Source organism: Lonchura striata, chromosome 1A (assembly GCF_050655825.1).
Source record: "Lonchura striata isolate lonStrDom1 chromosome 1A, ASM5065582v1, whole genome shotgun sequence".
Classification (NCBI taxonomy): domain Eukaryota; kingdom Metazoa; phylum Chordata; class Aves; order Passeriformes; family Estrildidae; genus Lonchura; species Lonchura striata.
Genome location: NC_140741.1, coordinates 71,685,941 through 71,712,813, shown reverse-complemented (window position 1 = coordinate 71,712,813; position 26,873 = coordinate 71,685,941). Strand labels below are relative to the sequence as shown.

General features: G+C 38.6%; 1 long non-coding RNA gene across 1 annotated transcript in view; it reads left to right on the top strand.

Moving 5' to 3' along the window:
* The window catches only part of LOC146763527 (uncharacterized), a 56,143-nt gene extending 29,270 nt beyond the window's left edge, over positions 1 to 26,873 (top strand). Inside the window, exon 2 of the long non-coding RNA XR_014952210.1 lies at positions 689 to 26,873. This is a non-coding gene — a long non-coding RNA (uncharacterized LOC146763527). The remainder of the gene's footprint in view (positions 1 to 688) is intronic.

Below are 26,873 nucleotides of genomic sequence, written 5' to 3'. Positions count from 1 at the left end.
GATTACTTTTATCTGATAAAAGTGCAAAGCCACTATGTCTTTATTTGTCAATTTGGTGTGTGGGGGGAGAAAGGGGAGATTGAATGTTGAGGTTCTACAGCTCCTCCAGTCGTGGTGATTCATTAGGACATTATGTGGTAGGGAGCTGCACTCTGGCATGCTTTAGGCATTGTGCACACCGCTGTTTGAAACACAGCAACATAATAAATCCCTTTGTTAATAACTGTAAATGATGACTTATGCCCTGGAAATGCCTTTTCCTCCCGGTGCAAGCAACTATAATCTCCGGGGTGCTGCAGAACTGAGTAGACATCCTAATACCTTTACTGGAGGTGAAACAATATGTACCTCATTAGCAGGTCACAGATCAAACTATTAGCAACATGGTGGGAAGCCAGCTAGGATTTGGTGGGATTTATAAAAGGTCATCTTAGAGGCAGCATGCAAAAATGCTTTTTGGTGGTGAAAATGCCTCTGATCCACAGATTTCCCACTCAGTGGGCAGGGGGAAGACAATTTATCCCATTGAGCTGACTAGTTTGGCAATGGTGATTACTTGGGCTTAAAGCTTTATGTATCTCATAAAATCTGCAGCAGTTCCTCTTGATAAATTAACCTTGGTTTGTTGTAGAGAAGGAGGAAGCCCATCAGCTCATCTCTGTTTCCTTTGCTCTTTATCTCTTCACAGTGTTCATATCAGGAGGGAAAGAAGAACTACAAAACACTGCAACATCTGCCACAAGGGAACACTCTGTAGTTGCCCCACAGTAGCCCAGGGGGTCAAATACTTAGTCCTTTGTATAACCAGGGGAATGTTCAGCAGCTTGGTGTAGCCTGGGATGTTCCACTGGATGCACTGTAGCTGTACCAGCCAACTGCATCCTTCAACAAATCTTCATGTTCATAAAATTTCATATACTGTTTCTTTTTAAAATAAATCTGCATTGATGGTTGTAGATGTTGTGTTGGTGGTTGCAAACAGAGGTCAGCATTTTTATTCTGCCAGAGGGAAAAGGAAACTGAGGCAGGAGGACAATGTCCATCCTGTGAGGCTTTCAGGGAGTGCACAAATGTTACCAGTCCTGAAGCTGTGGGAATTTTGTCACATAAGGACAGAATATTTATATATAATAAAGGGCCTTGTCCATTCCTCACCAGACCTTACCAACTCCTACTGTTGTAGGATGGTCTTGTGTCCTATGTGTGCCTGTTTTCCAGCCATGGGATCTTCAGTTCTGCCTGGTCACTCCAAAAGGTTTGTAGGTACTCTCCCAGACCATTGTGCATGGATGGGAAGCATGGTGCTGGTGCTTCCACCAGAGGGAAGTGAGGGGCAAGATCCCCTGCCAAAATTCAAGTCAGATATTCTCACTCATGTAATCAAGTTTACTCAATAAATATTTCTAAAATGTGGAGATTGGCTCTTGGCTATGATCTTTGGTTCACTCATTTTAGCTTATAAAATAATTTTACATGCAGATGCAGTAGACAAAATGCCAACGAAAGGAAATAGGAAGATTGGCTCCTGCTCGTCCAATTTTCTCTCAAAAAGCAACGTTTGGGAAATATTTTTCCATTGGTCCCTCCAAGGCCTAAAATATTTTTTATGTGAGCATATAGTGTCAAAACCCAAAGAAACCAAGCTAAATGGCCCATGTACAAAAACATTTAGATTAATTTCACTGATGTCTATGGCAAGAAGATGTTTTACCATTTGTCATTTCGTGCAAAGCATGAGAGAGGAAGGAAGAGCTGTTCTGTGATAGCTTTACTGGTGACAGTGGCGTGACAGTGAGAGACAACAGGCTTACATTAGCAAAATTAGGTTCTCCTCCTATCTAACCTGCTACTGAGCCTGGATTATTTAAATCTTCTAGTGTTTCTGATTACTCAGATGCAAAACACAAATAATTTTCTGAAGTTCCTTAAAACCCTTTTTTAATATTAATTTTTCTTAAAAAATACAAATCCTTTCACTTCAACAGCATTTTTCTTCTTCATAACTTAGGGAAACAGGGTGCAGTTTGTCCATATAGTCTAAAATTAAGCACTTATTTAAAGTTAAGGGCTTTGGGAAAATGGATTAAGATGAAGGATGGATTAAGAACACCTGATTTAAGAGGATGCCATCGTCCTGAGAGTGTACATCGGCCTGTAAGGGACTTCCAAGAGGACAAACAGGACTGTAGGCAGAAAAAACCCCAATATTCTCTGAACGCGTGACAGCAAGTATCAGAATCAGTCATTTACTGTTATTTGTAAACTCAGCATCTGTGAGGGCTATTCCCTTCACACCCCTCAGTCTCAGGCTGAGCAATGACAGGGCTGTTCTGAGTAACTCTGCTGTCCTCCAAGGGAAGGAGTGGTGCAATTCTTTCTTTTAGGAGCCTACAAATTGATTTGCTGCTCATGGCATATTTATCGTGGTCATCACCTCCTTTGGGAATATCCAGGGTCACCCTTTCCACAACTCCATAACTCCTTCCCCTCCCAGGACAAGATCATAGCAAAGATAGGTTATAAAAAAGGCAAACATAAATCAACCCTGAGCAAAATGTTTGGTTTGACAGAGTTTGGAGCTCACCACATGGCCACTGCAGCATAGTGCCATCCCATGTTCTCATCTGTAAAGATTTGGTTTCCAAGAGGCGCCTTGTAGTCATAAAATACCATTATTCGGCTTTTTTTTCTGTTTCTTGTTTATTTTTAAAGTTTGTGAAATAAGTCAGGGATTATGCTGAAGCCCATCAACACATTATTTTTGTAGCAGAACCTGAAAATATATGTTCTGCAGCTGACCAGTGCTGATATACTGAGAGAGGTGTTTGAAGGTACAAAGCTGCTTGGAACAGTTCTGGAGGAAAGCATAAGGCAAAACAAACCAAAACCAGACCAGTTTGTCCCTCACCATGTTTCATTTGCTGTCCCTGGAACTGTAGTTGTGTTTAACCCTGCACAGGAGTTGATTCACACCCAAAGAGAAGCCGAGAGCCAAATAACTTCCAAGAAATTTGGACACCGAGGCTACCAGGAGCAGAAAGAAAATGAGGATCTAAGTTTAACAGTGGTGGAAATGGAAATGCACCCAGTGGATTCTGGCTCCCATATCTCACCAACGTGCAGCTGTTGAAGTCCCAGTGACAAGATTTGGTTTCTGGGAGAGTAACTATTGGCAGAGGAAAAACAAAGTGGAGAGAAAAATAAACTAAAATTATCCCAAATGTCTTTCAGTTGCTCTGTTCTTTAATTTTGTGTGTTTAGGGGAAAAAAAGGGTATATAACTTAATCTGCATGAGAATAAGGCAGAGAGAAAGGGTGTCTCTACCACATCTGTCCAGCTGTTCTCTAATTAGATGAGGATAACAAAATTTTAGCATGTATTAATAATTCAGTACAGGATTCTGCTTCAAAAGCATGCACAAAACAAATGACCAGGTAGAGGGCTGTGCAGAGTAATTTCCCTTTTAGAAAAGGCAATTAAAACTGCAGGAGCTTTATCTCCTCACAACTTACATTGTTTTAGAACCACAGGACAAAAAAATTTTACTGAATGGAATTTCTGAGGGATTGGTAGAAATCAATATAATGTATCTTTGGTGGTAAATGCCTTAGAATCTATTTTCCTGCAACAAAAATACATTTATAATATCCCTAATGCTGATAAAATATCATCTTGATAATCTATTCAAACACCTAAGAGACTTCAGTTTCTGTTCTGACACGCTCTGAATTTCAGTTTAAAAATGCATTCTGGTTTAACTGTCATCAATAGCCCAATGCAATCTCAAAGAAACAGGCATAGGCTATTCAAATATGTTTCCAATATAAGTTGGAGATTGTCAGACAAAGAAAAAAATAGCTTCCCAGTTGAAGACATAAATGTCAAGAAATAAGAAGAGGAAGAAAAAGTGTGCAAAATTCTGATTTTTATATTACATTTCTTTGGTATGGGTCAATTAATCATAAATCATCATAATTTTAATAAAAATACTCTACAAAGCACAACTAAAAAGCATGACTAAGTTCATCAAGATCTAAGAGGGTCTTTCTTTGCTGTTGAAATTTTAATTATTCACTCTTTCAATATTCATAAGTCACCTCATTCTCAAGTTGGTAGGTAAGCCACAGAATCAAGAGATATAATAATGGGAAAGACAGGAAATTTAGGGTACTTTCCTGTATTTAAGCATTTTCTTTTGTTTTCCTGTATTTGAGATTTAGCAATAAAAATCTCTCTCTGCAGTGCTAAGGTCTAAAGACTTGCTGTAATAAAAAATTAAATTTTTATTGGTCTGTATGATTTCATTAAGTACAAACTTGTGAACTATGCCAGGTATTCCAAATTTCAAAAGGGAATTATGTGCTATGGTCACTGATTGCTATTAAAAAATATATTTTTAAACCATTGTTAATATGAGTTATGATACATCTTAATAGTTTACTCACCAGTGAAATGATCTTTACAGTCCCTTTTAACCCAAACCATTCGAAACTTCTATGAAATCTCAATTGGTGAATTAGAACACTACACAATAGATTATAAACAAGTAAATCCTTTTTTTTCCCCTTTTAAAGCTCAGATCAGAAATTTCAACCTGTTCTTTCCAATATAATATTGCACAAAGCTGTGATACATCACCCTGTTACTCCTTCTCCTTCACAACAGTACCAAGGCTCAGGATAAAGTCAGTCCGCAAGAAGGCTGGACATTCTTAAAATTTAACAGTAAACAACTTCTTGCACCAATTTTTCTTTTTTTTTTTTGAAATCTTCTCATTTTGTAGGAAAGCAGAAGTTACAGTATCAGCCCTGAAGATCTATTTTTGCTGTGAGCAACACCCTTGTGTGAATGGAGAAATCTGGACTTGAATTGTGAAAATAAAATATTTGTGTAAGACAGAGATATTTTTGTACTGCAAGAATATTTGAAAGCCTTGAAATTCTCTTTTTTGCCTCTTTTAGCCCCACAAAGGTCAGACTCAGCAGCCTGAAAGACACAGAGAAGCTGTGGCAATTTTCCTTGAACAAGAGATGCGGTTCTGATAGCGGGATTACACAGCTCAGTAGTTTCATCACCATTCGGATGCTTGTAGGAGTTACTGATCATCAAAAGGGACCTTTAAATTTATGGTAATTCTGTGTATTTCCTTGCTTGCTAAGCATTTTGTGATCAGCCCTTGGGTTGTTTAGTTTTTGTTTTTTTTTTTTCTTAGGACCACATTTTTTGCTTTTGCTTAACTTGTGCATGAGAACCAGAAGTTTCTAGATCAAGATGTTAATTTTCATCTTGGGCAGCTCCCTTATGTTCTACTTGTTTACTCAAAATATCACCTCTTATAGAATAATTAAGGTTGGAAAAGATGTGCAAAATCAACAATTCCAATAATCTTTCCATCACTCTTCTTAGTGACACAGATATGGGCCAACTGAGGCTCTGTTGCCATTAATGAGTTAATATGTTTGCTATGTGCACTTTGAATGTTTTTTTCTCTCCTCTGAAATACTCCCAATGAGATAACCTTCAAGTCATGCTGAGTATCTCTTTCCCCAAGAGTCTGGGAGGGAATTAGGGTATTGAAAAATGGCAAGACTTTGAAAATTAATTATGAGATCCTGATGGGTTCTTGGCATCCATCAAGATCACAAGATATTGTGAAGGCCCCCAAAGGAAACAAGACAAGTTTATGAAGGAAATATCTTTTCAGGACATATGATCATAGGATGCCTCCCCATTGAGGAATATCCAGAAATTTGTAAATCAAAGGATTGTGAAATAAACAAAGACCATCTGATCACCTGCAAAGCAGAAGCCCTACACTTTCTCTGGCCTTGTTTGAATGAGACAAAACACTGGGGTGAGAAACACTCCCTGTTTTAAGTTAAAGATTTCAACATAATTTTTATTGATCTGCTTCCAATATTAAAATATGTGGTGGATTTCTAGCCAGGCTGGTGCTCAGCTTCTGTTTCTAGGCATTAAATAATGTAATCTCTACTTTAGAGATTAGAACACTTGTGTATTAGTCTTCTGTGTATTACTCCTCTGTTACTTTAACTGAGAAAACAGCAAAACTGAGAAAACAGGTTCCAGACTGCTGCTGATGTTTGTAACACAGGCATCCTATGAGGAGAGATGGCCACTCTTCTTCAATACATGCAGTTGACATGGTGTATTCACTCAAAGATTGGACTTGATGATCTTGGAGGTCTTTTCCAACCTTAGAAATTCTGTGATTTTATTTCTCTCCACAACCACAGATGACAGTCCATGAAAATCAGGGTAATTCCAGTAATATACATATTAATAGCTAAATGTTTGCTCTACTTATATTTGTATGAGAGGCCCTTTTCCCCTACAGATTTCTTCACTTGCTTCAACACTGGTAAGTCCCTGCAGAGCACAGCCAAAGATGATATATTTTAAATGAACAGCAATAAAAATTTCCCATAGCAAGTTTAAATCCTGATAATGGTGCACTTTTATTGCATTGTACTGAACTTTTACCAATCAGTCCAATTATGGGCTAATTCATTCTCATCACTTCGGAAAGCTTTTTTTATTTTTTTTTTTTTCAAAGCCCTATCTGATTTTTTGGCATGTGAAATGCTTACAAAGGGAAGTTAATAAAAGAGCAGTTCATCTGCATATACAAAGGAAGATCATAATATAAAAAATTGCCACATTAGAGAAGTCTAGACCTTGACTATCTGTCATATATTTTCATAGTGTCTTATCACTGCACTATCTGATAAAGCAGTGAAATGGTTAAGATAAATGAGACTTAATTAGCAGAACTGATACCTGTCTATTTCGAGCCTTCAATTTGCATCTGGGAGCTCTGATTTTCAGAAGGGAAGCACACGCCTGCAATCCTGCTTGCCTTTGAAATCAATGGGAGTTATCCCTGCAGTGAAAACAAATGCTCGAGGTTTCACCCAGAGCCAACTGAAACTTTTGCTGTCTACTCATCCCTTTGAATCATGAGCTAAAACATGGGGAAACAAGAAAATACCAGAGCTCTGAGATGGAGGGAGGTGCAGAAGAGCACAGACTTGACTTCTAACACATCAAGCTGCAGAGCTCAGCAGCATGCAGAGACAAATAAATTGTGTCAGGAAGAGAGTTGGTGCAGATTATTTTTGCTCTGGCACAAAACTGGCTTGTTTTTGTTGTGTTTTTTTTTTTGTTTGTTTGTTTTGCTTTGGTTTTTTTTTTTTTTTTTTTTTGGTTTTTTTTTTTAACTTTGCTTGCGGAGCAAAGTATTTACATTTGAGCTCAGGGATTAGATGGCGAGTTGCCATTGGTGTCAACTATTTCAGTAGGAATGGGTTGTAGCAAAACTTCCCTGCCAAATGCTCCCTGTGCAGAACAAATCATTTACCACAGAGCTCAGAGATGGGGTATTTACATTCATTTAAGTTTGGTATAAACATTTACAGAACATTAGGACAAATACCAGCATTCTCAGCTAAACGTCTGACCACAATTATTTCTGAAGAATAAATGGTCTGTAGAACGACTCTAAAATGAGAGGCAATTTTTTTCTTTCTTTTTTTCCTCTCAAGCTAAAGGACTTTGAAAGAAACAGTGCAGTATGCAGCTAAAAAACACTGTGCAAAGGTTCATGTAGGGTTAAGGAAAACCATAGATGTTTGCGAGATTAGAGTGTGAATATCTAGATTAAACCAGTTTATGTTGTCCTTCTTCTGCTGTTCTGTTATTTTCCTTCAAAATCTCACCTTCAAATCTGACCCTGGCAGGCATGCCTGGTTCAGTAAAGATGCTTTGTGCTGACCAAGTACTTTTTAAACCAAATATCATGAGCTGGCCACTGCAAAGGTGCTTTTCCCACTGGAAATGGTGGCATGAGGGTTGTTGATTACAGCACAAGAGACTATTTACCAAATATTTCTCAAAGGCACCTGGCTGTGAGAATAAGGAAGCCACACAAAGGTACCTAGAACTACCTAAGAGTAAAGTGCACATTTTCTCAGTGTTAGCACAACAGGCTAATGTATTCTTCATCACTCTTTTAATTATTATTTTTGTTTGAGTTCTAAGTGTACCACAGAGAAATGTTGCAGATTCAAAGATTTCTGTTCAGTGCTATTTGTGGATCTCTTCTGCTTCTGACGAATTCATCCTCATAAAATCATAGAATCATCAAGGTTGGAAAAGACTTTTAAGATTGAGTCCAACCATTAACCCAGCACTGTCAGGGCCACCAGTGAGCCATGTCCCCAGGTCCCACATCTATACAGTTTTTGAACATTTGTGGGGACAGTGATCCCACCACTTCCCTGGGTAGCACGTTTAAGAAAAACAATCAAACCTTAATAATAGTTGGAAAAAAAGATCATTTTTTAATGCTGTTTTCAGTATATTTGTCATAGCCAGAGCTGTCCACTAATTTCAGGACTCACTTAACAAGTCAAAACAATTCTGTTGTCAGCTCCCACAGACCAAGGAGCTTAATCTGATTTTCAGGCACCTTGGCTGAACATGTAATTATGACTTGATTGACTATTCTGAGACATGTCTTTCTTAGTTTGGGGGACTGTGGTGTCTTATTAGGGATTTTTTATCATGTTAATTTAAAGTTTCTAATGAAAACAACTCATTAATCTTGCAGCATTTCTGAGTGAAACTGGATTCTTTTTCTGAAGCCTCCTCTATATTCTGTTGGCCCTTTTCTTCATCAAAATACATTTGTCCCTGTGAAAAAAACCCCACATACAAGACAAATAACTAAAATCTAACTACTAAAACACAATTTGTACTCTTTTCCCCAAACACCCTAACTGGACAGTGTTAAGTGTTGATCTGGTTCAGATTCTGGATCCAGTGAAGGGCACATCTTTTTCAGAAGCATCAGCTTGGGACAGCATCAGGGATTTCACAGTGGAAGAAACTTCCAAGCAGAAGGAAACCCCAATCTATGAGGTTTAAAGCCATAAACAGAGACCCAGATGTACAGCAACTTTTTGTTCAGGATTTGTTTGTCAGACATTTCTATGGATGATTAACCTTAGCTTTGAATTCCTGATTTCTTCTTTGACATGATTTTGAACAGGGACATATTATTTTATTAAAAGAGAGCAAAAATGTCAGTAACACCCTGCATCACGTCCTAAATTATTGAGGTCTAGTTACTTTGGAGGATTTAAAAGCAGAAACCAAAGAAAAATGAACTCTGAGCATTTAGGTGGGGTTCAGATGGAAATCGAGACCACTTTGCTCTGATTTACTTCACTGTGCAATGAATATAAACTGAGTTTAAAAGCCTGAATTGTTCACAGAGGCAGCATTTTACACCCCTTAACCAAAGTTGCAAAAGACTGCATGACAGCCAGAATGGGGATGAATCCTGACTCAAAAGTTGCATGCACATTCAGTGAGGGTGGGGGAAGGAATTTTAATGAGCTCAGGATTTCTGTCGGCAGTAGCTTTAATCATCAGGTCTCCCCCAAAAATGAAGAATATTCATGCATACAATAATTAATACTGAACAGGAGATTTGTATCAATCTGACAGATAGGAGATGAAATTAACTGTGCTTTCATGTACAATTTTAAGTAGGTCAGATAAGAGCATCTATTGTAACCAACTTTAATTTTATAGATATACTCTGACACGTACAGACCCACACGTACGCATTGAAGAATGTCTACAAAAATCTCCCACGCAGCAGAATCCCCTTACTCTGATCTTTGCAGGCTGCCCAGATCTTTCCCTGGAGCTCACCATTTTTCCTCTCACTGACTCATGGGCTCTAAGGTCACAGGAGATGGTTGTGATACAACCAAATCTTCTGCAAACACAAAATTCAGAATAGCATGCAGTAATTCTCACAGTGCATCCTGTCAACTATAGATGGATCATGCTGAAAATATTTAAATAAAACAACCTCTTATGCTGCATTGATTTTTCTCTAAATTTTATTTGTTTGCATCCCCCGCTTTGAAGAGTTATGTTGGATCAGAATTAGATATCTAGAAGTGTTTCCTCTTTTATAATATTCCACACTAGGTAGTGAAAGCAATAGTAAAAACACGACTTAAGGAAAAAAAATATCAGAATATGACATTAATGTGATGAGGCTCCAGTGAACTTAGCTCTCTGAAGGGATTCATTAGTTTTTAATATCACTTTAATTTCTTCAAACTAAAATGGAAATGCAAAGAAAAGATGTCTCTATTCCTTGGTCTGATCTGCATAGAAATTTTTAACACCTACCTAAATGATAAAGAAAACCGAAGTTTCTTTTAAATTACACAGTCGCCTTTGCAGTGATGATGTTTTATCTTTCTTTCTAAAATGAAAAATTAAACCTGTGTTTAGCAATTATTTAAGACCTCAGCAGCTGGCTGTGTTAACATATTACTACTTAAATGAAATAATTTATTTGTGTGTGAATTACCTATGGGGAAAAAAATAAAACATTAAACCAAGCTCTGAAAATTTTTTTGCTGATACTTTAGATCAGATGTTCTGCTCTACTTTTCCTTCCTTTGTTTTCTTATTTGTTGAAAAAGAAGAAAGAAGGGAAACTGGAGGAGGGAAAAATAAGAAAAAATCTCAATAGACACAAATTGGGAAGAATCATTATAAAAAACAATTTAGTTGCTTAAAAAAAAAAAAAGCTGAAAGTATTTTTTTTATGGGAAAATATATACATTTTTTTTCTGAAACACTAAAGTAACCTGCTAGTAAATTCCTGAAGTTATGCAAATGCTACAGCAAAGTCAGACAGTCACTAATCAACACTGTGTGCTTAAATAATCATCATAATGTCCTTAACTACTTGCTGAACTGGGGACTAGTCCAAAGGCTCTCCAGCTCCGTGGCCAGTGTCTGTGTGGGATTTAAGTTAGTTCTGTAAGTGACTTTCAGGTCTTGCTCCCAAGTCAATACAGAAAGATAAAACAACATCAGAAATATTTCATCCCATCAGCAACCCAAGTGTTCTTCTGACACCTGTGGCTCAGCTTCAAGGAGAGGGGTCTGCAATGCTCTTACATTTGATATTCCACACCCAGGGGCCAGAAACAATTTTTGGGGTGATTCTCCTCTGGTTAGAGAGTTCACAGATGGCTCTGGGAGCTTGCAGGAGAAAAAAGATGTTACCAGTGTGCAACAGATGTGGGAATTACGTGAATTTGTGTTAGATATTTTGGCTGTTGCTCCTAAAGAAGCAACTTCTATCCCTGCAAGTTTTCAAGGCCAGGTTGGACAAGGCTTGGGTCAAGCAGGTCTGGTGGAAAGTGTCCCTTCCCATGGCAGGGGGTTGGAACCAAGAGGTCTTTAAGGTCACTCCATGATAGTAGGTGGAATAAAGATCTAAACTTCAGAGCTTGGTAGAAGACCTGCACTACCCAACCCTTCAGCCAAAGAATGACAGGGGTGACTTGGAGGCCGAGCACTTGGGAGGGTTGTGAATATCAAAGAATTATCTGCTGTAATTCCCCTTGTGTGGGAACCAAACATGTCATAAAAGCAAGGGGGAAGAGAACCACGACAAGCGGCTTGCTCTTAACTTTTTTTTTCTTATTCTTGTTAAGAAACTTTATTTTTTCAAAAAGTCCCCTTTGGTGGCTGCAACCTTATCACAGTAGGATCAACAGCTGAAACCAAATGAGAAAGAAGGTGAAATTGTCTAGACTGAATGAAGCGCGTGCAGCACAGTGAAAAGTAAATTGGAAGTTTAATATTCTTTAATTTTTAATAACCTGAAGTGTTATCGATAATGTCAGTAATTAATTTTTTTAAGATGTTCATTTTAGATCAATAGTATCCTCATTAAACAGGCAAGGTCATGTATCATATTTAAAACAGTAAAATTCAAGCTCTGTGGTGAAATCACACCAACAGGCATTAGTGAAGATGCACCTCTAATATCTCCTTTTTTTTATTCTTGATGAAGTTGTCAGACAAATATATACTTAAAAAAAAAAATATTGAAACCATGTATTTCTCCTCTTTTCTTTCCCCATAGTTCTGCATTTGCAGTGTGGAAAAGGCTAAGGACAAGTATCACTGAGACTGCTTCACTTATGATTCTAAGGGAATTTATTTTCTGTAGAGGTGCTAAAAATATTGACCCTCAGAACAACATGAGCTGACTGCTGCAAACTCTGTAATTTAAGGATTTTGTGCTCTTGGTATATTCAATAGTTTCATGTAGGCATTTTAGGTTTTTTGTACAAAATATTTCTTGAGATGCAGGCTTTGACTCAGTTGACAAAAATTTAATAAATCAAATAATACTTATATGTAGGCATTGTTATAAGCATTAGGGCAAATTCTCAGGTCTCTGCAGCCAAAATAAAGCAGCTCTGCTCATGGCAGAGCCAGTGCTTGATGGAGCAGCCCCTTAACTGGAAGCTTAAATGAAGCTGCATATCTGAGTGGGAGAACTGCAGGTAAATGGCTGCTTCTGAAGCCTGAGCATGAAACCACAGCCTCTGCAGCCTCTGGTTTATAGCCCAAGCTCAAGCCATATATTGCTTGTTTTTACACATATTCCTGGACTTCACATCTAACCTCTGTGACTGAAGCATTAAATGGAGCTACCTCCTTTTTGCTGCAGAGCTGCTGGAAATGCAGGGCTGCAGGACCACTGCTGGTGCAGGAGTGAGCTCCCACTCAGCCTGCACCTCGCTGCTCCTTCATTCTTCTTCTTTTAACTCCTTGCTCTTTTCTTCCTGCTTCCTTTCTTTCTGAAACACTCAGTGAATAACTCTGGAATCATCAAAGCATCATAAAGACTTGAAATGTCTCTGTAAGCACCCTCAGCATTACGAGTCAAAAATACCCAAGATGAACTAAGACATATTTCTTTTTGGTTTTGTCTAGAAGGTGAGTTTTACAAGGGATCCACCCTTCATAGTTCCTTTGTTGTTGTTTATTATGATCATATAAGAGAGCAAAGTTTGCTGTATACAACACAGAAGAATGTCTTAAAAGAAACTTCGAAGGAGCTGAGCTGTAGCTCTTCATTTGAAGGGAGGGGAAGAAGTGAAGAAAAATTAAAATTTAATTTTGTTTTCTTGATACTTACGTGGGAGAAAAAAATGCCCTGTTCTTACAGGATGGCCCTACCTGATGTTTTGAACATGGTATGCCTGGGAGACAGTGTGGAGCTATCTATTTGCTTATATATTAAGAATATTTTTTCTATATAGGAAACCTGAAGATGTTTTACATTTTTTTGTGACTTTAATGTTTTTGATATCTAAAGTTCATGAAAAAGCCATGTAATTGGTACAGAACTTTTTTTTTCACTTGCATCAAGCCCCCTAATCTTTGAACATTAGAATAATTTTGCATCTAGCCTGGGGTAAATTAGTTTCTTCAGGGTTTTTTTTCAACTCCCCAACATTATTTATTTTCAATTTGAAATTCTTTTAATATCAAAGTGGGTGTAATTAATTCTGTTTCTGATGATCTGAAAATTAAAATGAAAAATTACAAATAATATATCAAAGAACTTTCATAAAATATACCTGACCAAAATAGTTCAAGTTTACTGAACCTACATATCAATTTTTGTTGGGATTTTTTCCTTATGCATATAAAAGCCATGCTTTAGTGCCATCTAGTGCACCAAGAAATCACATAAGAAACTTCCCTCAATGTTTATGCTATTGCCTTGCAATAAACACTTTAAAACTCGAGATTAGAGCCATGGCTATCATATTAAGCAAACAGCAAAATGACTCTTAATTACCTATTTGGAGCCTGGCTATGTACAGTCAATAATGAGTGTAGCGCAAGAGTTTCAGGTCTTCTCTCATCAACCATCACTGAAACTGAAAAAGACTCGGTAGTTCAGATTTAATCTCTTTTCCTCTGGAAAATTAGAAGTGTCTCAGAAGAATTCTAGCTTTCAGCTAAATATCGTGAGTCTGAAACTCAGTTGGGGAATACACAAAATATGGTGCGTGCAGAGCCTGGGTTTTTCCTTTTCCCATAACTGAACATTAAATCTCCAGATTTCAGGGGGAGAAAAAAAGTAAAAATACCAAAAGCTTGCTGGTGCACAGAACAGCTGGCAAGAATAAAAAATCATAGAATCATATAAGGTTTTGTGTTGGAAGGGATATTAAAAATATTCTAATTCCAATAGTCCTGATATGTGGGGGGAAATCAAATCAAATATTTGGTAATTTTCTTCTCCTGTTTTGAGGTTTCATGGTGGGCTTTTAGTTAGGATTTATTGGATGTTTTTTTGGTTTTGGTAATTCTTCTTCTCAGATTTTTTCAATGAATAATAAAAACTGAGTTTGCAAGCCCAGAAAAAAGATTTGAATGCCACATCATCTCTGAATTGTTCTCCATGATAAACTCATGATGACCACACTAAGAGGAGAATTTGGGCCTCAGCATCCACACAGATGCTTGTCTTACCAATGATCTCTGAGTTAAATTTTTATCAGCATCAGCACTCTGGCAGGATGTGTGTGATTCCTAAATGGCTGGCAAGGTTTGAGAGGATTTGATCAGATGATATTGGATATTTTTATTGGAGAGGTCAGATGATCTGCTGAAAGCATCCAGATCTTTGGTGATCAAGACACCGATTACAGGCACAGATTTTACAGCAGGAACATATTTGTTGTCAGATTTGACAGTTCCAATACTTACAAACAGGTAGGAGATTTCCTGTCCCAAATCAGGGACAAGTTGCTTCTGTGCAGGTTTTATTATCAAAAGAAGAGGTGATAGCTTCGGTCAGAAGGTGAGACTCATTCTGACCATCTTGCAAAACTGATAATCTGTGCTGATTCCCCATGTGTGTCCCCGATAAAGATTTCTCTCTTTTTTTTTTTTTTTTTTTTTTTTAATATGTACTTTGAATCTAGTACAGCAAAACATTTTGGTGCAAAAGTCAGATATGTGCAGCTTGGTACCTGAGTTCATTGCCTGGGGACACGGGTCAGGAGAGAGGCTGCAATGAGTGGCAACTTCAGCTTCATGTTGGGCCATGAAAATTTTCAAATATAATACTAATACTAATACTAATACTAATACTAATACTAATACTAATACTAATAATACTAATACTAATACTAATACTAATACTAATACTAATACTAATGGTAATGCTAATGCTACTAATAATAATAGAAAAATCTTTCTTAGACATTTTTGGTAACCATCAGGCAATGCTTTTGAGCTGGAGTCCAGCTAAAGCAGAAACTCCCTGTGACAATCCATTGCTGTGGGGGCCTGACCTCTTTGAACTTCCATGTGCAAAGCCATGACAGTAATCCCCTTCCAAGTGCTCATGTGGTGGGCAGCAGTGCCAGAAGTGAATGGGAAGCGGGAGAGGGAGGAAGATGAGGAAGATGCTGCACTGGGATGTTGTTTCAGTGCATGAGATGCTGCCTCCACTTCCCCAGAGGTACAAGGGGCCAGAAGTAAATTCTTCCTGTTGATGGCTACATGACTTTCAGACCCCATGAGCTAGATGTAGCTGTCCTGAAATGATAAGATCCTTCCCACTCAACAAAAAACCTTCAGGGGTGTCAGGGGCTCTGCTTGCCAGTCTGTGCCCTGCTCTTGCCTAGCAAAAATTAAAAAATAATGGTGATCTTGTTAAGAGAAATGCATTTGTCAGCACTCTGAATTTTAATGTGAACTGGCAGTGGATCTCAGTGATAAAGAAAAAGTCTAATACGGAAGGTAATTTTGCAGAGACCTTGCTAACATGTGTTATCCACTGGCTTTCTTTTGTTCACTGCTGTGAATTATCAACTGACTCAAGGCAATAAAGGGAAAAAAGTTGTATTTCTCACTGTGTCACTTTAATAACGTCATCCAAAGCTCACTGCAATAATTTAATTTTGCAGAGAAAGCACGGAGTTATTAAATTTCTGACCCCCTCCTCCCCCAGCATTTTGTAGACAGGTATTGAGCAGTGATTGACCAAAAGTTGTGATTCATGGTCAGCCACAGGGTTCTGCCAAATGTCTAAAATATTCATTTCTATTGGAACAAACCATCACATTTCCTAATCCTCCAGTAAGGAAGCTTGATTCAACACAAGATCTGAATCAACATTACTAAAGAATGTACAAGAAACCCTGCAGAAAATGTGAGATTAAGCAACCCAAGAGAAATTTTTCTCTTACTCTCAGTCAGTTACAAGCAGAGATAGCAATGTGTATCTATGCAAAGAATCTCTGTTAAAAATAGGGGGTTTATACAATATTAATAATCATAATATTACGAGATTTCTACTTTTTTCCTCTTGTCAGCAGGTGGGAACCTTTGGTGATGATTTGGGATTTTATTTTACCAGAGACTAATTGCAGAAAATGCACTGAGGTTGTTTATCTGTGGTATTCACTTCATGAAACTTTGGATTAAGTGCTTAGATCCAAGCAGAGAGCTACAGAATTCAGCTCCTTTGCAGATTAATTTTAAATGTCCAACAGTTTAGATTAAAATAATTTCTCCCAAAAATCCTGAGCCATTCTTCTGTGTCTTGCTTTAGTTTTGGTGTGCAGTAAGGAATTCCCCAGGTGAAAAGTTTTCTTGGTGAGAATGCATTAGCTTCTACCACCACAGCCTCAAAAGTTTTCTCCCTAAAGTTGTTGATTACAGTTTACACCAGTCAGCAGAATTTAGCCCATTAACTTCATCTCTCAGTTCACCAGAATTTCCCTGTGTCCAGCACACTTACTTTAAGTGTTACTTCTGGAAAATGTGGAAAATAACCTTTAAAGTCATCATTAAGTGTATTGCTGGGAGTGTCATATAAATATCTTATTTACAGAAGCATTGAACACCATATGTTCAAAGGAAGAAATGCCAAAAAGTGTTAATTACTCTGTTACTAAATGCCAATCAGGTAATTACACTCAGCCCACTTGAATGCTCTCTGCAATCTGGGATTGCCTCAGCAGCTGAGGAAGGATTACAGGCATCCCAAAAAGCTCATCAGTGCCCTTTCCTGAGGGCACTGGGTATTGAACCAAACTTCTGAGTAGAACCCAAACCTTCCAGTTCTTTATTCATTCTGTTCATCCTTTTCTAGATGTTTTTCTCTCTTCTCCACTCAGATACTCAGGAGCATTTTTCCTTAACCCAGAAACATCTGAATGAATTTGTTTTTGCTCCCTTAGAGTGTTCCCTTTTCCTCTGATTACTTTCTGGCCTTGTAGGATATGTTTGGCCTATGATTTATCTTCTGATTCCTGGGAGAGAGGTGACCATTGCTTGAACTTGGCCCATCTCCCCAGCAAAGCACTGAGCAGTCCCTGACAGGGTTGCCTGGTTGAGAACTTATTTCTGCATCCCCACTTTGAACTCTTTGCTTAGCACTGATGTGTTGTGTTCAGCAATAGGATTTCTGCTCAAATCCTTTCCCATTTCTCAAATCAATTTCTGGTCAGAAAGCAAAGCCAGAGGCAAGGTACAAGCATAGATATGCATGTATATATAAAAAAATACATATGTTAAAATAGATTTTATATATATATATGTGCTCTGTGTATAGATATTATACATATATTTAATATAGTAGAAATATATAGATATTCAGGACCTTCCTGGAAAATTGACAAAATTCTGCATTGATATATAGCTGTGGGGCAGCTCATCAATACATGTGAGGCTGAAATGTAGATCCAGTCCCTACCATTTTGCAGGCAGCCAAACCACCAGGTACAGCAGTCCTGAGCATTGCACAGAACGTGCATGTAAAAAAAAAAAAAAAAAAAAATTAAATATACTCAGTAATCAGTGGCAAAATTTGTCATCACTTTAATGCAGCCAGGAGGCAATAGGAGACAGTTTAACAGATGTTTCCATATTTAAGCCAGAACAAACAGAACAGATTAATTTCCCCACTTTCTCCTCAGAAGCAAATGCCAGAAAGTTCTGGGTCTGAAATTTCACTGTGTAACACAAGGGAAAAACAACTTTTTGATCCCTCCAGCTGCAGAGGTGATGTGTGCAGCAGTGATGAGCTTAAGAACCAGAAGCCATTCTGTGAGTTCAGGCTGCTGCTTGGGGAGAACAAGGTTGCAGTGAGGTCCTTTACTGCCTGATCACACAGCTTGGAGTACAAGCAATTTAGAAACATTACACACTGCTACTATTAAGCATAAATACCAAAGCAGATTATTTCTGAGTAGAACAAGAATGTCTCAGCACAGCACAAAATTCCCTGTCTTGTCCAAACTGTGGAGCAGGTTGAGTGTGGTGTTGCTTTTTCTTACATAGCAGGTTTTTGGCCAAAAAATGGGATGAAATGTGCTCTCAAAGCTGCCATCTCAAATGCCTGTGTCATCCCACTGATTGCAGAGGGGTGTCCCAGGGCACACATCAACGATGGATACAGCCCAGAGGTCACAAGCTACCTCTCAAATTGCAGGACTCCCACACTTAATTCACTGCTCTAATTATACCATCAGCTGTCATTACTCCTGTTATTAAATCTGTCATCCTGACCCAGCAGGGAGGCTGGGGGTGAGCTGGTGCCTGGTGCAGGCTTGAGGAGAAGAGGGAAGGCTGCAGGATCCAGGGATCTGGTACCTGAGGTTGCAAAAATGGAGCTGTTTTGAGGCTGCTGGAGGGGAAACAGCTCTGCCAGCAGCTTTTGCCCTGTTTCAGATGGGAGGGGTTTCTCAAATCAGCTTCCTCCCTCTGTGCCTGTGTACCAGGAGTTGTTGTTTTTTTTCTTTTTTCCCAATTTTTCTCATTCTGCGTGGCTTGAAGCCTACTAAAACTGGCTGTCCAAAGCAAAGAAGCCTGGTGTGATGCTGAAGGATGATCAGCACGGCACCAACCACTGTGTAATTTCACGTATTATTTTACCTGTGAATTGCTTCCCTGTGAGTTTTGGGAGAGCAAAGGGGGAGAGCAAAGCATCAAGGCTCCTGCTTTGCCCAGCTGCCGATGAACTGGTGTGGGTTTGCTCTTTCCTGAGCTCTCCACCCCGAAGGTGAAAGTTGTGTAATAAGCCTTTCCTCAGCCTTGACTCAAAAGCACCCAGCTCAGTGATTCACCCCGGCTTCCCCACCTGCCTTTCTCTGGAACTGCCAGCTGAAACCCCAGCTGAAAGGAGCCCGTGCGGGGACCAGGGCAGATGCTGTCCCCAGCCCACTCCTGCCCACGCTCCCAGCCCCGAGTGACAGCTGTGGGGTTGTGTTTGTCACAGGTGTGCGCTTCACAGCTGACATTAAAAAGTCACGGGGGGAAGAAGGACGGGAAGAGAAGGTGTCCTTCCTTTGTGGGAAGCCTTCTGCTCTGTTTGCCACTTTGAAGGTTTTACAGTCATTAGACCGTCATCTTCACAATTGCCTCACCCAAACTTTGCTGGAGCTTAAACACATCTTCCTTGTGACAACGATTTCAGCCCTGGCAGGATCTAAAAAAGGTTTTTAATCCTAGTTATTTTCTGTTCCGCTTAAATGCCTTACCCAACTGTTACACTTCATATAAAGACAATCCATCTTTTCCCACTTACTTCTGTAATAATCATTATCCTCCTCTGCAGAAATAAAATAAATACATTTTTAAAAAATTAAAAAGAGGAAAAAAGTGGTAGAGGTTAGGAGGAAACTTGACATTGAAAACAGACACTCAAATTATAGACGTCTTTGAATAATCCACAATATTTTTCATGCACTTCACAGAGTTCCTTTCTGGAGCTAATGGAGCTTTAATAGGGGATGTTTCCCCCCTCCCTTCTCCATGCAACTTCCCCTCCCCTTTCCTCTTCCACTGTGAAGTTTCCATGAGTAATCCCAAAAACAATATTTAGATGACTGAAATGTTAGAGCATAATGTGACTGTATAATACAGCATATCCAGAACATTCCTCTGGGATGGAAATCTTTTATTTTTGGTATATTAAAGGAGAAGTAAACATTGTAGTGGGGATAGAAATGGATGCTTTGAAAAGCTATTTTAAATTTTTGCCATTTTCTTACACTTCTGTCAACTGTATTGGAGCAGCATCAGCTATCCTAAAAGTTTTCTGGGGACAAACCCCTTTGTTTTCATGGTAGCTGTGAGTGCACCTGGTTGTATTTGTCTTGTCCTCTCTGTTCTTTCTCCTGTTTCATTTGCCAGGAAACCACCAGGTCAGGTACCATTTATGCAGTGCACTAAAAACACTGCTATGTTTTCCCTAACTTCCAAGACAACTAAAACCACATCTGTTGCCTTTATCTAGTGTTTGTGTCACCTGTCAAACAGTGAAATCAGACTCTGCCCTTGGTGACCCAAATGTTCACCCACATTGATTTGTATCTTTCATTTCAAATTTGGCCTTTTAACGAGTCCTGATACAAAAATGAAGATATAAAATATTCCCAGGGTCACGTGGAATTGTTGTTCATCCAGGGACGAGGATGCTATGGCAGCAAAGCACTTTTTTTTGAGCAAGATCGAGATAATTTGGGGGCAGCTCCTTGCCCTTCCCCAGACTCTCTGTTTGAGTGTGGGCAAGCCCCACCACTTCACCAGGCAGCTGTTTATCATCTCCAAAAAAAGGTTGACAGAAGATATTAATGCTGTCTCTTCCGGGCAGATGATGTGAATAAATCCACAAAGAAATGTTCTGGGCACGTCTGCACCAAAGGATCTGTGGTTTCAGTGGAGATTCCCAAGTGTCTCTGTGGTGCCTGACGTAGGTACCAGCAGCAGCCTCTCACACAGCTCCGACCACGCTGAGACCCAAAACGAGCCCAGCTACAGCCAAATTACAGAGCAGACACAACACTGATTCATGTAATAAGGAGAGGGTTAAAGACAGGTACACTGCTTGTCTTTCAGGCACCAAATCTATGGCATTAACGTGGCATGAGCTATAGAAAACCTGTTATTAAATAGTTTTGTTTTCAGATCTACCTGCTTCTCACATCCCTTAGAAACTTGTGGCGTGGTAAATTGGTCTTGACAAGAGTGGACAGTTTTTTGTTGGGCTTGGGTTTAAATCCAGCTATTTGTAATTCTCATTTCCCACTGCAAAAATGTTGTTAAGAAAGGAGATTTTTTTTTTTTCACATATGTAAAAATAAAAACATCTCAGTGGAAACTCACAGGTCCTGCAGCCACTTTGCTGACCTAGTCAGCTGGTCACCTTTTCTCATGCAAAATGTTTCACGTGAACAGCTCTTGTTTTATGCCTTGTAACATTTTCATGTGACTCATGACAAGTGAGTCATATTTCTTTGGTATTTGCCAAAAAATCATACTTAGAAATCTGATTCTTAGAAATTTTTCATTCCCTTGTGTAGGAGGGATTGTGGGTGTTGTAGTCAGGTTCATTATGATAAGGCAATCTCAGTGTCACATAATCCAGTTTACAGTAATAAATAATAATAATCACAAATTCATTAAAATCTTGAGCTTCCAATATGAAAAGAATTACATCTAAGCCATGAACAACCTGTCTAGAATGGTTTTGCACTTGAAACCATGCTATTGCATTTAAAATATGTGGCTAAAATAAACATTTAAACTAAGTATTTGAATTGTAAACTGGGATGTGAGGTCCAGGCTTGAGTCTTTGCTTTGTTAGTGGACTTCCCATGTGACTTCAGGAAAACTGCTGAGTCTTTGCTGTTTTCTTCTATTAAATGTTCTACTTGTTAATATTTTTGCTTATTTTGGCCCTAAATTCTCCAAGGCAAAGAAGGAAGACTAACTCTTGAGTCTACAACAGTGATTAGCAGAGGCAGTAAAATGATGAGAAAGGCTGGAAGATGCTCATAATTTTGGCTGGGATTGTTCAATTCTTCTTTCATGCAACTGAGATTTAAATAGTAATGAAAAAAAAAGAATTTTGAAATCTTCTTCACTAAGGGAATTTTTGTAGCAATTACAAATACTTTGAAACATGGTGTGTTCTAATTTTAGGACCTCAGATGCTCTGCCCAGTCAAAAGTTGTACAAAAATTTACTAATTGAGCTGTCTTTGGTTTCTTTCACACTTCAGGTGTGAAAACCACTAAAAGTGATGAAAAAAGGGATAATGGGGAACTGGGGAGGAGGGGGAGGAAATGCGTGCGCACTAAAACAAGAAAAATAGACCAAAAAAAAGAAAGAAAAGAAAGTGTTTTTTCAACTCTTTATGGAAATTCAGATATCAGATGAGGTTGGCTGGTGTTTCTTATTTGGCCTGAATTGGCTAGCTCTTGTAATTTCCATTTCTGTTGGTAAAGTCATGTTGTGTCAAACCACCAAGAGATGCTAGTACATAGAGGGCTGAGGGGATATTTAACTGGTAGAAGGGAGTTTTAGGCTTTGATCTCTGCTCCCAGATTTTTACATTTCACTTTAAAAAGTTTGAGACCTTTACTAGAATGATTTTATAAATTGAGTTGGTGAGGGATGCATTTATTAAAGTACCCCTTTATTGTGGCCAGCAGCCCCCTCCAAATGCTCACACCAAAAGCTGACCTTGAAAAGTCTCATTAAATCCTTACAAGGTTCCTTTCAGCTTTCTCCAAATCTTCCCTTTGGTTTCTCAGTGGAAACTGGGATCTGCCAAAGAGTGATCTGGGCATTCCAATCAGTGCTTTTGGTTTATGTGCAGTTCTTGGGCTTTCAAAGGCATCTGGAACCTGCTGTAGCCCAGCTTATGCTTTCAGAGACACATTGATTGTTTTATCTGTTTTCTAAATACAGTAGTAAATACACAACCATTTTGGTTTTTATGGGACCCAATTAACAGAATGAAAGAGGATCTTTCCTTAGCTTTATTGATCTTTGGAGCAAACATTAGGGAGAAAAAAACCACATACCACATAAGTCTGTCTATCTACTATTTTAACTTTCCTCTTTTCATAAAATTAATTAGAAAATATTTAGCATGATGACATGACCTTCATGGTTACATGTAATTTTTAAGAAGTTTTTTCACTTTCACAGGTTAATTCAGAAACATTTACTTAAATTCAGTAGAAAGTACGTCCTGTCCTCCCAAATAGTGACAGATGCATTAATGGTTAAGATAATCTCCATGGCTCTCTTAGGTAAATACTATCAGTCTGAAATCTCCTTTTAAGGAGGAGATAACCAAACCCACTCAAGAAATAACAGCAAACAAAGCAAGACAAAGTAAACTCACATTAAAAGAAATTAGTACCTACAAAACAGGGTAACAGCTTAACAAGCTACTGGTGTAGCACAAATCTCCTCTAAGTACCAGGAAATAGGCCATTGAAACTTCATCACTAAAGTGAAGTCCCCACTTGTAAAACTTCAGATAGCTACAGACTCCTTTGATTTGACACAAATCAGAAGTGATTTTTTAAGGTGCTATTTGCTTCTAATACACCTAAGCAATAGGGGAGCTGAGAAAGACCAGGGATGAGTAAACACAAGGCAGCATAACCACCCTAGCCTTAAATATTCATTGAGGATGGGCACATTTAGAAACAACAATAAGGACTTTTGAGTGTTTATATTTCTGTTGATTTTCTCCTTTCATCTTCTGGCATAGGGTGATGTTTAGTGTGAGACCTTGTTAACCACTCTGAAGCCTTTCTACTCTGTAATCCTTACTTCAGAGTCAGTTTGTATTTCCAACTTTAAATAAGGTGTTATACCCACACATGGAGAGGTAATAACAAAACTTCTGTTATGACTCAGTATAAAGATGGATTCCTTTTCAAATTTCATCTTCCCTGGTGCATGCATCCCACTGTTCACTGTCTAGTCTGCTTTCTCCTCAATACATGATCAAGGGACAATACAAAAAGTGTTTCAACTCCCAGTAAGAGGCTTAAGTTTATAGCTCAGACTATAGGCTCCGAGAGACTTTAAGCTCTGAATGGACTATTGGATCAGCTAGTCTGACCTTCTATACAAAGCAAGCCCTTACATGTCATTCAGCTACCTCTGCAAAAAAGTGTTGCAGCTTGTTTGACTAAATCAGGACTTCCTCCTTATAAAGCACATCTCTCAGAATGTGCATTTAAAATACATGCTCCACTTTCTTTGACAGCATATGTCAATGCTCAGTCAGCCTTGCCTTAAAAGTAACTGTCTAATTGGTAATGTGAAATTGCCTGCTGCCAGTGTGTTGCTCCAAATGTTCTGGACTTCTCTGGGGGTGTTCTAGAGAATTGTCAGTACATACCTCCCTAGGCAATGACTTGCCTTGATATGTTATAGAAACACAGAATGTGCTGAGATGGAAGGGACCCACAAGGATTATTGAGTCCAACTCTTGTCCCTGGACAGGACACCCCGAGAGTCACACTGAGTGTCCATGAGCATTGTCCAAATGCTTTTAACTCTGTCAGGCTCAGTGCTGTGACCACTGCCCCGGGGAGCCTTTGCCAGTGCCCAACCACCCTCTGGGTGAAGAACCTTTCCTAATATCCAACCTAAACCCATTTTGACACAGCTCTCTAAGTTTCTTCCATATTGATTTAATGTATTCTCTTCTTTCCTTCAGTTATTTGGAGTCCTTTAAACAATAGGTTTTCAGGATGTGCATACTTGAGCTCCATCTTTCTTTCCATGACCTTTTGGGCCTTGATGAGTTGCTGTTCAATTGAAATCATTACATAGATTTGTGCTGAAGTTGAGCTGCAAGAAACTTAAAGCCAGAAGGGAGCTGGAGAAGTAGTGTATCATACAATAAATGGTTGGAGGGGCTAAAATCAAAGGGAAGGGGTTTTTTTTTTTCCTCTTTATGTAGGATATGCTGATGGATCTAAGTATGTTTAGATACCAGTCCCAGCCTAATTGTAAAGATGCAACAAACCTTGACCTGTTCCACTTTGTAAATATGGAAAAATTGTCAAAAATCTACATTTATGTAGGTCCCTAACCCCACTTGTTTTGCTAGCGAATATTTATAAGGTCTTGTGCCATAATGAGCTCATGAGTGTGAACATATATAAAATACTCAGGTAGATTCCTCCATGGAGTAAAATTTCCATTCTTGGTGTCTATGTACATACAAAATTTGTGCCTGTTAAACCAAGAAGATTGCAATGCCAAAATATAAGCAGATAAGGATGTTCACAGCCTTTGAGGTGGTGGGTTTATTTTCCATGAAAAGTAGGTGATAATGATAGATTAAATAAGCATGACTGTGGTGGGGAGGGAGAAATGCAGGGCTGTGCATTAACACAGGCTGGGTAACATTTACTTCAGCTCTGTTCAGTCTTCTCTGTGTTTCGAAATCAGTCTTATCAGGGAGATAGCAACAGATTTCCAGGAAGGAATTCATGTTCAGTATGTCATGGAGTACCCTACAAACCCCCTGCTTGGCATAAGCAGGGTTGACATTCTCCTGCAGGGTGGCCTGCAAATTGGAGCCAGCTCCAAGAGAGTCCCTGGGGAGCCCAGATCTGTAATTATGTCACCACTTAGTGCAATAATGAACCCTGATGGGTTGAAATGAATCCTGGTCCCAACAGATTGAACTTTTTAGCCTGTCCTGTATCAGCCATCTCTTAATTTCATATAGAGTTTCAGTAAAGTAGAGGGCAAGGCCAAGTTCAGAATAGCACCCTAAACAGAGATTGGAATTAATAATATCACTTTTACTTATTTGTCTAAGGACATTTTTTGCTGCTGCTAATCCAGTTGGATTTAAATGCTTTTTGCCAGTCTTGAAACCATTAAAAAAAAAAAGTCAGAATAAAGCTGTATTTGCTGGTAGCTTATAGCATACATACAATTCCAGTTATTAATTTCTACCTCCTTGTGAAACTTCTCTGCATTATATCATCTATCTCTAATAATGGAACTAATGATATTTATCTTGAAGATTTACCCAGTGTTAATTTCTGATAGCAATCTGATAAGGGGAATTGCTGCATGGCAGAGGACTGTGGTTAAGGTGGGACCAATTTACTCTCTGACTCACGGTTCTGACAACTCATCTCCACCCTCCCTTTTTTTATGTCAGTGAAGCAAACACTGTCCACTAAAAATCACTGGTGTGTGTCTGTGTGGCTGTATTGCCCTCTAGTGCTGACCCTCTGAGGAGAAGAGATAACATTTCTACAACTGCAGATTGCAGATAAGGGTCCTCAGGTCCCCCCCTGAGAGGCAGCATGACTTTGGCTCAGGAGACCACTTATGTTCTGGATGTGAGAAGCTTTTGTGGAAGAAACCCCATAAACCAGTGAAGAAGCATCTAAAAATTGTTTAAAAAAAATTGAGTGTCTTATTTCTCAAGGGGAAAGGTGGTTTTGGTTGATTGGTGCTGGTTTGTCTTTCTTTTTTTTTTTTTTTTTTTTTTCCATTCTGGGATTAAATAAAACAGATAAGGGCTTCTCAAATGTTTCTGGTTTATTGGTTAATTTTTATTTTTTTTTTAACAGAAAGCATTGTGTATTTGGTATCTGAAGACACAACTGCCTACAAATGTGGACAATAGAGGAAATGCTTTCTTCAGCAAGGATGGGATTGTTTACCAAAGTGGGGATCCTCCTTCCAGGATCATCCACCAGGATCCACGGGATAAAAAAAACTGCATTTGACAGGGAAGACCAAGGGGCAAACCACTTTTCTGCCTGATTAAGTACAGGAGCTTTCACCTCCTCCATACCAACTACAATGCTCCAAATACAGGACTACTGTTTATATTAAGACTAAAGCTGACAACATTAGGAGTATCTCAATTTTACCACAAATTTTTATTTTCTTTCTCATTATGATTTTCTTCTGTCCTTCACCAAGTCTTGCATTTTTATACCCTGTAATTTTAAATTTTATTCAGGACAACCATGACCTATGTTAAGATAAATCACTGTCTTAGAGTCAGTGTTTAAAACACTGATTGTGATCTCTGAAGAGTCATAATATTATTGTTTTAAATCTGCTACTGTTCAACACAAGCACTACATAATAAAGAGAGTTGTTTCTAGAGTGCTACACAAAA